This window comes from Bison bison, unplaced genomic scaffold (genome assembly GCF_000754665.1).
Source record: "Bison bison bison isolate TAMUID 2011002044 unplaced genomic scaffold, Bison_UMD1.0 scf7180017864495, whole genome shotgun sequence".
Taxonomy (NCBI): Eukaryota; Metazoa; Chordata; class Mammalia; order Artiodactyla; family Bovidae; genus Bison; species Bison bison.
Genome location: NW_011495054.1, coordinates 6,066,697 through 6,067,712, shown reverse-complemented (window position 1 = coordinate 6,067,712; position 1,016 = coordinate 6,066,697). Strand labels below are relative to the sequence as shown.

The 1,016-nt window shown below is 54.0% G+C and overlaps 1 protein-coding gene across 1 annotated transcript in view; it reads left to right on the top strand.

Moving 5' to 3' along the window:
* The window catches only part of MSI1 (musashi RNA-binding protein 1), a 24,678-nt gene extending 23,835 nt beyond the window's left edge, over positions 1-843 (top strand). The window contains exon 12 of the mRNA XM_010828839.1: positions 807-843. The gene's annotated coding sequence lies outside the window, so the exon portion shown is untranslated. The remainder of the gene's footprint in view (positions 1-806) is intronic.
* Positions 844-1,016: the final 173 nt, after the last annotated feature.

The following is a 1,016-nucleotide window of genomic DNA, read 5'->3' as shown; positions in this document are numbered from 1 at the left end:
AAAGACCCGGAGAAGCTACTCAAACTGCTCCAGAAAGGATGTAAATGATAGCCACCATAAGGCAGCACGTGCCGCTTCTCAGGCAAAGATTTTTTTTTTAAGACTGTTGGGGCTCCGCTGTGATGAGGGAGGAGAGGAACCTGTGCAAATCGGCTCAGGTTTTTCAAAGGGCAGGGTTTATCTGGACTAAGCATTTCATGCCCATAACACAGCAATTCTACTTCTAGGCATTTATTTTTATAACTGAAATGCCCATCAACAGGAGAGCGGTTAAATAGACTGCATGCATGCACTGGAATATCCAACAGGTGAAACAGGATACTGTCCACATATCTACATATACAGAGAGCCAGGGGGAGGGGAAGACACACAGCCATCATGCTGTGTACAGTGGGGCGCTCTGTGTCCCAGCGACACTTCCTTTGTTTGTCCATTTGTGCATTCCAACAACTATTCATTGAGCATTTGTTTCAGGAGGGGGGTGGTAGAAGACCAAGAAGGCTCGCCTCTCTCTACAGACAAAAAAACAAGTGAGCAATTGAGATCATTCTAAATTGCACGTGAGAGGTCTGCCTGCTTCAGGGGTTCAGAGTGCAGCCCCTGATAAGGTGACATTGGAGCAAATCCAGCCATCCAGAAATCTAGGGAAAGAGGGTTCCGGACAGGGAGTAGGAGATGCGAAATATATGCGCAAAGCTTGCCTAGGAAGGGATTAGGGAAAGAGGCCTTAGGCACGAGGAGACGTGGGTTCTGCGAGTCGCAGAGAGGCGTGGGGCAGGACCCCCTAACCCGCTGCTGTGTTCCAGCGCCCTGGCCTGCAGCTGACTGAGGACCACGAGTGAGCCAGCGAGGGGGCGGGGACACCTCAGCCGCAGCCGCCGCCCCCTCCCCCGCAGCGACTCGGACCGCTACTGCCTGCCCCCTACTCCCTGGGCCCCCCGGCCCCTGCCCTGCTGCCCCCCCACCTCACCCCCGGACATCCATGTCTGGCTCCCCTACTAACCTCCTCCTCTTCC